The 11228-nt window shown below is 41.1% G+C and overlaps 1 non-coding gene across 1 annotated transcript; it reads left to right on the forward strand.

Annotated features, from left to right (window-relative positions):
- Window positions 1–9621: 9621 nt before the first annotated feature.
- Window positions 9622–9728, forward strand: LOC141722079 (small nucleolar RNA R71). The gene has a single exon (XR_012575111.1). It is a non-coding gene; the product is annotated as a small nucleolar RNA R71 (small nucleolar RNA).
- The last annotated feature ends 1500 nt before the right edge of the window (window positions 9729–11228 follow it).

Below are 11228 nucleotides of genomic sequence, written 5' to 3' on the forward strand. Positions count from 1 at the left end.
ACCTGGCCCACAAGACAGGGCCTTCTCCTTCCACGGCACGGGTGGATTCCCACCAATAATTCACTTCACCCTTGAGAAAATAGCTCGCATAGTCTGATCTAAGATTATCACTTACTTGCGTAAGGGTGAAAGCTTTCTCTATTTCCTTTAGCCAAATCCTAGCAGCAATTGGGTCCACCTCGCCCTTAAATTCTGGAGGCTTTACCGACTGAAAAGATTTAAAACTCACAGTTTGGTTCACTTCTCTTTGCTGAGGTTGCTGCTGAAGCTGCAGCTGTTGTTGTTGAATTTGTTGTTGCTGTTGCTGTATGAACTGCTGTTGTTGTTGCTGTTGTTGTAGAAATAGCTGCTGCTGCTGCTGAAATTGTTCTTGCTGCTGAGCCATTTGATTAGACTGTTGGCGCAGCAAATCTAGAAACTCACCCATAACTGGGCCCCCTTCAGAAGCTCTGCTAGAGGAATTGGGTGGGATATTCTTCTTGGGCGGCATTCTCCTGAAATATAGCAAATGATTTTTAGTTTAAAAGAATTGCCCCCGGGTAGCAACATTTTCATGTGCCAAGAGAATACTGCCGCAATAAAATATTCCCACCCTCATTGATTGGGGTCCGACTGTAATGAGTGGCTGGATTTAACAAAATCAGCAACAATTGCAACAATAAAATAACAACAGTAATAAAAACACGACACTAGCAGCATGCAACAATACCTATTATAAAACACTGGCTAAATTCACATGGTCAAACTCGTTCTTGTGGAAAACTATCTAGGAATCCTTATTGGCTACTACCAATGGTACATATACTAGGGAAAACACACTAAAGATTAGGGCAATTCCAAAATCCTCAAAATATGCCAGGGTTACGCCTTCGAACCCTCAACTAGACTCTTAAACTTGCTCCTTTAGATGTGAGTTGCTGATTCACTCCCTATATACCAATATTACCCCTTTCTGACTCTACTCCTAACCTAAATCAGGGACTCAAACCTGTAGCTCTGATACCAACCTGTAACGGCCTCAACCCCGGGTTAGGAGTTGACGTCACTAACAAAATGAAACTATAATTATAAGACAACTACTTACTTTATTTCAATATAAACAACTCTTCCACAAGACCTTTTCCAGGTTCAAGTATAACTTAGGTTACACACTTATTACAAACCATCTTATTAAAAACAACCTGCCATCTGTGACTATTATTCTATAGCAACTCACAGACCACACTTCCCAGACACAACCTAATCAGAGGAGCTCGACACAGGAGGAGTTGGAAACTGGCCCTTAGCAAAACAGCAACATCCCCTAAGCATCTGCAATGCGAAAATATACAAACACATTTGCAAGAGTGAGCGATCAACCGCTCAGCAGTACCACTATATGATTACTAACTAAAACAGTTTATAATAAATAATTGTAGGAACAGAAATTACAACTTGATAGTGGAAAACAAGTAAAACAAGTGTAAATAGATAAAAACTGATAAACTGTTTAAACTGGATCTTTTAATAGCTAGCATGCTCTCTAAACATTTTATTAATAGTGCTGTGTAAATAGCAGGATTAAATTTAGCATGCTACTTACATTTCCAAATCATTTGTCCCATCGCAGGACCTATAAAACTAATTGTTCCTTTACGGGAACCATAAAACTTGTCCCTTTCCGGGAACCTCAAAATCGCTTGCTCAGATATACATGCATTGGATGATTCCTGGTGAGACAGCTGATCAGGCTATCATATGAAACTTGTTCCGGAACTCAGAGACTAGCTAGGTCTCTGTCACGCTGGGCTGGTGGTTATAATAGGGTGCGCAACCACTTCGCCTCTTACGCTAACTTCCAGGCCGTTACGGGCCTTCTGCGCACACTCATCCAATTATCTGATCATTTTTATCCAGTTTTCCAATTCACTTACCTATCTCTTGTTAAAACAATTATAACACAGCACATTTTCCCAAAACATTTCCATTTTATTCAAAGCTTAGAGATAGGTATTTTCAGAAGTTACTTTTCCCCCCCAAAACACAAGTTAATAAAATAATTTGAAACCCAGGGAATACGTAACTTAAATCATTCTGTTCCAGTACGAGAATAGGACAACATTATATTCATATATACCGAACCATAAAGATATGATCAGGGGTACTTGCCTTAATACGCTTTAACACTAATTTCTGACTGGCTTTGCACTGACCGGGATGCTAAGGATTTCAACTGGAATCTCAGAGATGGGAGAGGAAAAGGGTTTACAGGGATTAATAGATAGAAAAGGGAATGAATAATTTCATTTGTCAATCGTTTTTATCCAGAATGTTTATAATTTAATGAAACGAGGTGCGATTAGAAACACCTCGGAATAAATCCAAATTAGTGCTAACATGATATATATATCCCGAAATAATTAAAAGTTAATAAAAATAGAATTTTCATAATTTTAAAACAATTTCTGAAACGCAATTTATGCTCGTTTTTAACGAATAAACGAAACAATGCGCAGGTGAAATTTATCCTCAAAATTACCAAAATAATTTTGAAATTCTCGGAATATTCCAAACTTAAATAAATATAAGTTTCATAATTTTTTTGAAACTTTTCTGGATTTAATACGGATTTTATAAATAAATACAATCAGAAAATCATTTAAGGGTAAATAATCAATAAAATATTGATTTCTAAATTTTAAAAACCCCTAAGAATAATCAATAAAATTATGAGGCTATAAAATGATTTTAGGGATAATTCAAGTATTTATGGAAATAAATCCTGAATAAAATCATCTTTAAATACAAAAGTGACACCACACAGCTTCACAACGAATTATACAATTAATACACGAACACCAACGATCACACATAATTAATTAAAATATTAACAAAAATAATATTCAACTGACAGATCCCATACACATAACTTATTTAATAATTACACATTTAAATATTACAAAAATGTACGAGTCGTTATATACATGACTCAACATCACTTTAATGCTATCACTACACTCGCATCAACATCACAAATCAGTTGGCAAATCATCGCAAAAGGGATCATGGCATATGCATGAGCTACATGACATGATAAACAAATAAAGCTATAAAAAAACTATATGGCAAAAATTATGCAACTATATGAACTAAACTATCATGAATATGCAGCTATATGACACACACACAAAATATTCCTTAACTACCACCCCCAAACTTAAAATCTTCACTGTCCCCAGTGAAGTTAGTAGAAAGGAACACAGGGTATACCTACTCGGAGTCATCATCATCATCACCCTTAGTGGGTGGAGTATCAGGCGGCGGGTATGCAGAGTCCTCACCAAAAACTGGCCATTGAATGTCAGCTCCAAGGCCCCAAAAAGCAGTCCCTAACGCAAGGGTGAGCTCCTGAGCAAACCTGCTCTGTGTCTCGTATATGGCATCCATCCGCCGTGACAACCTCCTATACTGGGCATCAGCCATCCCAGCACCCTCCTGAGCACTCGAAGAACCAGCCTCATCACGCCTAGGCCTAGCCATAGTAGCACCTCGTGCTGAACGCCCTCCTGGAAGACGATAACCCAGCCCATGCTCCTCGGGCTCACCACCGGTCCACTCCTGCATCCCATTCAGAGTCCCAGAATCAATCAGAGCGGCCGGCAACTGCAACTGCTCATGAGACGGCCAGTTCACTCCCACTGCTCGGCAAAGCTTCGTGACCGTGGATGCATAAGGGATGTTCATGTGCTTAGTTCCCCTCAAAAACTTCAGAATTCCTTGGTAGATGAACTCACCAAGGTCCACATAGTACTCTTCATTCCAAATTCCCCACAACAACTGTGCTCTCTCAACTGTGACCTCATGTGCATGCGAAGAAGGTAGAATATTAGCACAAATAAACGCATTCCATGCACGGGCATACCTGTTCATAGCGATCGCCGGAAAGTAACGATACTCATTAGTTCCTGTCTTGAAGGTCCAAACTGTGCCCGGCCTACAGAGAGTAGCACAAATCAAATCCAAGTCGAAATCCTCAGCAGTCTTCTCATTCCAGTTCTCCTCCTCGGGCTTCCTCTCTCGCTGCCCAATCACACGGCGAATCACCGCTAGGTGATAATCAACCGTTAGCCCTCAGACCACAGAAAACCCATTCTTCTCAGCCTTCACGTTCGCATAGAACTCGCGAACTACGCTCATCGGTACTGCTTCAGGTGACTCACAGAAAGCTATCCACCCCTTCTCTGCAATCATAGGTAGTAACTCACCATCCCTCCCCGATGGTAAAAACCCCCTCTCCTTCAGAATCGGCTTCCCCAAAACCCTAGTGTACTCCTCCTCCGTAGCTCTGTCATTCAACCGAGGCCTCACAGCAGTACCCCTCGATAAATCAGCAGTAGGGACTGTACTGCTGCTATCAATAGTCCTTGCTCTCTTGGGTGCCATTGAATCTGAATAAAAGTGCTTGAGAATAGTGTTTTTGTGTTTGGGCGGGAGTTTAAGTGTAGAATATGTGTGGGAGATGTATAGGATAAGTGTATGTATATATAGGGTATGGATTAGGTTAAAATTAGATTAGGAGTGGGTTTGAGGGATAAAATGATGGGGTAACGGGGAAAGAAATCGTGGGTAATGGGGTTGTAATTTTTTTTTTTTTTGATTTTCTGATTTGTTTGGAATTTTTATGAACTGAAAAAATTTTCTGGCAGTCGACCCCTGAGCGGTCGCTCAGCAGAGCTGAGCGGGCGCTTAGGGGGTCTCTGGAAAAAAAAATTTCGAGCCCGGCTTTTCTGATTTTTTTGTGGTTTTGGATAGGTTATTAACTTCTAAGGGTTCCTGTAACAACAAATCATGGGTTGCCTCCCACGCAACGCTTCTTTTTCGTTATTAGCTTGACGTTGCGTACCTTCCCCAAGTTGACAATAAAATGGCACTAACTACTTCTTGGGTTGCCGTGTCCCCATAGTAGTGCTTTAAACGCTGACCATTAACCTTGAATGCCTGGTCCGGATCATTCTCAAAAATCTCCACCGCTCCATGTGGAAACACATTTTTGATAATAAAAGGTCCAGACCACCTTGATTTCAACTTCCCAGGGAAAAGTCAGAGACGAGAGTTGAATAAGAGAACTTGTTGCCCCGACACGAATAACTTAGGATGTAGCTTCCTATCGTGCCACCTCTTCACCTTTTCCTTGTACATTTTGTTATTCTCGTACGCTTGAAGTCGAAATTCATCAAGTTTATTAAGCTGAAGCATTCTCTTTTTACCAGCTGCATCTAAATCCAGGTTCAACTTTTTCAATGCCCAATAGGCCTTATGCTCAAGCTCCGCAGGTAAATGACATCCCTTACCATACACCAGTTGAAACGGGGACATACCAAGTGGAGTTTTGTATGCTGTTCTGTAGGCCCAAACAGCTTCATCGAGCTTTAAAGACCAATCCTTCCTTGACGGACAAACAACCTTCTCTAGAATGCGCTTGATCTCTCTGTTAGACACTTCCGCTTGACCATTTGTTTGCGGATGATAGGCAGTAGCAACTCGATGATTCATATTATAACGCTGCATCATAGAAGTGAACTTACGGTTGCAGAAATGCGACCCTTCATCACTTATGATTACCCGAGGCGTTCCAAACCTTGTGAAAATCTGCTTATGAAGAAAATTCAACACTGCCTTTGCATCATTTGTCGGTAAAGCTTTGACTTCTACCCATTTTGAGACATAATCGACTGCCAACAAGATGTACTGATTATTGCAGGACTTGACAAAAGGCCCCATGAAATTGATTCCCCAAACATCAAAGACCTCGACTTCAAGCATCACATTTAACGGCATCTCATCCTTTCTCGTCAAATTTCCCACTCTATGGCAACGATCACACCTTAAAACAAACTGATGCGCATCCTTAAACAAAGTAGGCCAGAAAAAACCTGCTTGCAGAATACAAGCTGCCGTCTTCTCACCACCATAGTGTCCACCATAAACTGTGGAATGGCAGTCTCGTAATATCCCCTCCGTCTCACAGAACGGGATACATCTCCTGATGATCTGGTCAGCTCCCTGTCTAAACAAATATGGTTCATCCCACATATACCACTTCACCTCATGCAGAAACTTCTTCTTTTGAGCTGAGGTCAAATTAGGAGGCATTATATTGCTAACAAGATAGTTTATAATATCTGCAAACCATGGCTCTTCCTCCTAAACTGTGAATAACTGCTCATCCGGAAAAGATTCGTTGATCAATGTCTTATCCTGTGAAGTAGACTCGGGATTCTCCAATCTAGAGAGATGGTCAGCTACTTGATTCTTAGTACCTTTTCGATCCTTGATCTCTAACTCAAATTCCTGAAGTAAGAGCACCCAATGAATGAGTCTCGGCTTTGAATCCTTCTTGGAAACCAAATAGCGAATGGCCGCATAATCAGTGAATACTGTCACTTTTGTCCCAAGCAGATAAGATCGAAATTTCTCGAAACCAAAGACTATAGCCAAGAGCTCCTTCTCAGTAGTGGTGTAGTTCATTTGGGCCCCATTTAAGTTCTTACTAGCATAGTAGAGCACATGAAAGAGATTATTCTTGCGCTGCCCAAGAACTGCACCTACCGCATAATCACTCGCATCACACATCATCTCAAACGGCTCTATCCAATCCGGTGCTGTAATAACTGGTGCCGTGATTAAACTCTTCTTGAGAGTCTCGAATGCCGACAAACATTCATCATCAAATTTGAAAGGCACATCTTTCTCAAGCAAGTTGCACAACGACTTAGATATCTTTGAAAAGTCCTTGATGAACCGCCGATAAAAACCCGCATGACCAAAAAACTATGGATTCCTTTTACAGAAATAGGTGGTGGAAGATTTTCAATGACTCCCTCCTTGGCCTTATCCACCTCAAGACCCTTGCTAGAGACCTTATGCCCAAGAATAATGCCTTCACGCACCATAAAATGACATTTCTCCCAATTGAGCACCAGATTAGTTTCCACACACCTTTTGAGCACGGCACAAAGATTATTCAAACATTCATCATACGAATGTCCAAAGAGGGAGAAGTCGTCCATGAACACCTCGACATTATTTCCAATCATGTCAGAGAATATAGCCATCATACATCTCTAAAAAGTGGTCGGTGCATCACATAAACCAAACGAAACTCTGCGAAAAGCAAACATGCCAAATGGACAAGTGAAGGTAGTCTTTTCTTGATCCTCTGGTGCAATACAAATCTGATTATACCCCGAGTAGCCATCCAGAAGACAATAATACTCATGACCAGCCAGCCGGTCGAGCATCTGATCAATAAATGGAAGAGGGAAGTGATCTTTCCTCATGACTTTGTTCAACTTTCGGTAATCCTTGCATACTCTCCATCCTGTAACTGTTCGAGTGGGGATGAGCTCATTCTTCTCATTTGCTACCATAATGATACCTCCTTTCTTAGGTACACATTGTACGGGGCTCACCCAAGAACTGTCAGAAATAGGATAAATGATGCCTGCATCCAGCCATTTCAGAATTTCTTTCTTCACCACCTCCTTCATGATAGGATTAAGTCTGCGCTGCTGCTCAACAGTTGGCTTAATACCCTCCTCTAGCAGAATCTTATGCATACAATATGAAGGGCTGATCCCTTTAATGTCTGCTATGGTCCATCCAATAGCCGATTTGAATTCTCTCAAAATCCTTAAGAGCTTGTCTTCCTCACTACCTGAAAGGTCAGATGCAATAATAACAGGTAAAGTAGATGCATAACCTAAAAAGGCATACCTCAAGTGTTCAGGTAATGGCTTGAGCTCCAAGGTAGGTGCTTCCTCAATTGATGGTTTGAGCTTTCCTTCAGCATTCTTGAGGTCAAAAGTACCAAGAGATTCAAACGGCATATCCAGCTTTCGCCTCCAGGGAGAAGCATTCAGATATTGTAATTGCTCGTTGCCATCTTCATCATCACTGTCAAAATCCCCCACTAAGGCCTTTTCTAATGCATCAGATATTAGCATATGATCGAGTTCTGAAGTAATCACAGAATCAATCACATCCACTTTTAAGCACTCCTCATCTTCTGTAGGGAATCTCATTGCCTTGAATACATTGAAGGTCACATCCTGATCCTGCACCCGCATAGTAAGTTCACCTTTCTGTACATCTATCAAGGTATGACCAGTAGCCAAGAAAGGTCTTCCCAAGATTATGGGAATCTTTTTATCTTTCTCGAAATCCAGAATAGCAAAGTCTGCAGGAAAGAAGAGCTTATCCACCTTGACTAGCACATCCTCCACTATGCCCCTTGGGTAAGTAATAGAACGATCAGCCAATTGTAGAGACATGTAGGTGGGTTTTGGATCAGGCAAATCCAACTTTTTAAAGATCGACGACGGCATCAGATTGATGCTTGCTCCCATATCACAAAGGCACTTGTCAAACAACAATTTGCCAATGGTGCAAGGAATGGTGAAGCTACCTGGATCTTTAAGCTTTGGAGGTAACTTTTGCTGCAGAACAGCGCTGCATTCTTCCGTTAGAGCAACGGTCTCAAGGTCATCCAATTTCACCTTCCTTGAAAGAATACTCTTCATAAACTTCGCATAACTAGGCATTTGCTCCAGAGCCTCAGCGAAAGGTATATTGATGTGAAGTTTCTTGAACACCTCCAGAAACTTACCGAACTGCTTATCTAGTTTTTGTTGATGCAATCTCTTAGGGAAAGGTGGTGGAGGATAGAGCTGTTTCTCCCCTGTGTTACCCTCAGGCAGAGTGTGTTCAACAGTAGTCTTCCTTAGTTCCGCCGCTTTCTCCTTCTGCTTAAATTCGTCATCTATAACTTCAGCTTCTCCTTCTTTTGCCTTTTCAGCATCAGCAACTTTCCCAGACCTTAAGGTAATAGCCTTGACTTGCTCTTTAGCTTCCTTTCTGCCTGGTACTTCCGTGTCACTAGGAAGTGTTCCAGGTTAACGATTGAGCACTGCATTGGCTATTTGACCGATTTGATTTTCCAAGGTCTTGATAGAAACCGCCTGACTCTTGCATAACAGCTTAAGTTCCTCAAAATCAGCACTAGTAGGTGCAGCTGCACTTCCCTGTTGAGGATATGATTGCCTTTGAGCATACTGCTGTGGTTGCTGGAATCCAGGTGGAGTAAACTGTTTACTCACACCTTGCTAGTATGGTGGCTGAATAGCATTCTGATTATTACTCCAGCTGAAATTTGGATGATTTCTGTTGTTAGGATGATAAGTAGCTAGCACAGGCTGCTGTTGTCGCTGATAATTGTTCACATACTAAACATACTCGTTGACAAGAGAACACTAATCCGTAGCATGAGAACCTGCACAAAGCTCACAGACCATAGCTATTTGATTAACTCCATATGTAGCTAGAGAATTAACCTTCATCGACAGCGCTTGGAGCTGCGCTGCAATAACGGTGGCTGCATCGACTTCCAGAATACCTGCTACCTTCCCAGGCATCATCCTCTGAGTTGGGTTTTGGTGCTCATTTACAGCCATAGTCTCAATAAGATTATAAGCCTCAATATAGCTTTTGGCCCACAAGGCGCCTCCAGCTGCTGCATCGAGCATGGGCCGAGATTGGGCCCCCAAACCATTATAGAAACCAGTGATCACCATCCAATGGGGCATTCCATGATGTGGACACTTTCTCAACATTTCCTTGTAGCGTTCCCAAGCTTCGCACATAGATTCTGTAGGTTGCTGCGCAAATTGAGTAAGATCTCTCCTCATAGCAGCAGTCTTTGCCATCGGATAAAACTTCACCAGAAACTTTTGCGCAAGATCTTGCCAAGTAGTGATGGACCCAGCTGGCTCAGAATGTAACCAGTCCTTAGCTTTGTCCCTCAGTGAGAATGGGAAAAGCCTCAGCTTGATAGCCTCATCAGTCACGCCATTATACTTGAAAGTGCTGCAGATCTCGACAAAATTCTTTATGTGCATGTTGGGGTCTTCAGTCGCAGCACCTCCAAAAGAAACAGAATTGTGCACCATCTGAATAGTGCCCGGCTTGATCTCAAAGGTGTTAGCTTGAATAGCCGGATGAAGAATGCTTGACTGAATGTCATCAATTTTAGGCCAAGAAAAGTCCATAAGAGCTGGATCGGCCTGAACAATACGATCACCCATGATTACTGGTTCTTTCTGCTCACTTCCTGAATCCGAATTTTCAAAATCTATATTCTCCGGAATATCAAGAACTTCGTCTGTCTCCTCAGCTGTATCTAAAGTCCTCTTGCGAGTACGAGAACGAGTTTGCATAAACGTTTGCTAAAGTACCTGAAACACAACCAGAAACAATAAGTAACAAATACGTCCTAATCACTGAGTTCTAACGACCAATGATGGTAAGTACATAAACTAAACAAATACGCCGAGTCCCCGGCAGCGATGCCAAAAACTTGTTAGGGCGAAAACACGTGCTAATATTCACGCAAGTATACGCGTTTGCAAGTAATATAGAATACTTTCTAGTTCGTTCCCACAGAGACTCAGACTAATTATTGTTCAATTAAACTCACTCACCAATGTATGATTACTTCTCAATGTTAAGACACTAACACTTAGAATTGTTAACTAAATATTAACTACAATTAACTACTTAATTAATCACTTAATTAACACTTCGAATTAACAATATTAAAACACTCATGAGATCACAACTTCATTACTAATTCCTTCAATAGTTATTGTTATTACCCTTAGCATGCAACAGTGATAATATTAATCGAATAACACGAAACTGATAAAAGCCAACTTTCATTGTACTAATACCATTCTACCAAGCATCCACAATTAAGATAGAAGTTGAATAGGCATCAATTATGTTGAGTCCCTATATGTCTACAGAAATTGACAACATACGATTTAAGCACAAATTATTCCTTTTGATTACACAGGGCGAATAAAATGGTTAGAGTTACCCACAAATCATGCGCATCATACATGATCCTATGCTAGCATGGCAAGTTCTAAACCTCGAGATCCACTGTCACTTCACAAGAGATTTACACCCTATCTTATATGTTCGCGACGCACATAAGACGAATACGCACAACCAATACTAGATATCATACAATCATCACACACTAAGGTATCAAACAATTAACTAAAGAATTCCATAGTAAATCCGTTACGACCCCATGATCACGATTAGCCCGTGATAGCACTTATCGTCATCATGGGTTCATATGAAAACATGATAAACAAATACAAGAGAATAATAACTAAACTAAT

Source organism: Apium graveolens, chromosome 4 (assembly GCF_009905375.1).
Source record: "Apium graveolens cultivar Ventura chromosome 4, ASM990537v1, whole genome shotgun sequence".
In the NCBI taxonomy this organism is placed as follows: domain Eukaryota; kingdom Viridiplantae; phylum Streptophyta; class Magnoliopsida; order Apiales; family Apiaceae; genus Apium; species Apium graveolens.